Source organism: Mastomys coucha, unplaced genomic scaffold (assembly GCF_008632895.1).
Source record: "Mastomys coucha isolate ucsf_1 unplaced genomic scaffold, UCSF_Mcou_1 pScaffold22, whole genome shotgun sequence".
Taxonomy (NCBI): Eukaryota; Metazoa; Chordata; class Mammalia; order Rodentia; family Muridae; genus Mastomys; species Mastomys coucha.
The window spans coordinates 17,128,469-17,129,056 of record NW_022196905.1 but is presented as its reverse complement, the minus strand read 5'-3'; positions in this window follow the sequence as shown (position 1 = coordinate 17,129,056).

Sequence of the window (588 nt, the reverse complement as noted above, 5' to 3'; positions counted from 1 at the left end):
AAATTCTTCCCGTCACATAATAGTCAAAGCACCAAATGCACAAAACAAAGAAAGAATACTAAAAGCAGGCCTATTAGAATTATACCAGACTTCTCACCAGAGACTATGAAAGCTAGAAGATACTGGACAGATGTCATACAGACCCTAAGAGAACATAGATGCTAGCCCAGACTACTATACCCAGCAAAACTCTCAATCACCATAGATGGAGAAACCAAAGTATTCCATGACAAAACCAAATTCACACAATATATTTCCACAAATCCAGCCCGTCAAAGAGTAATAAATGAAGAACTCCAACACAAGAAGTGGAACTACATCCCTGAAAAAGCAAAAATGTAATCTTCCAACAAAACTAAAGGAAGATTGACACATGAATGGAATGCCAGCGCTAACTACAAAAATAACGGGAAGCAACAACTACTTTTCCTTAATATCTATTAATATCAATGGACTCAACTCTCCAATAAAAAGACATAGACTATCAGATTGGGTATGTAAGTAGGACCCAAAATTTTGATGCATACAGGAAACCCACCTCAGTGACAAAGACAGATACTACCTCAGAATAAAAGGCTGGAAAATAAT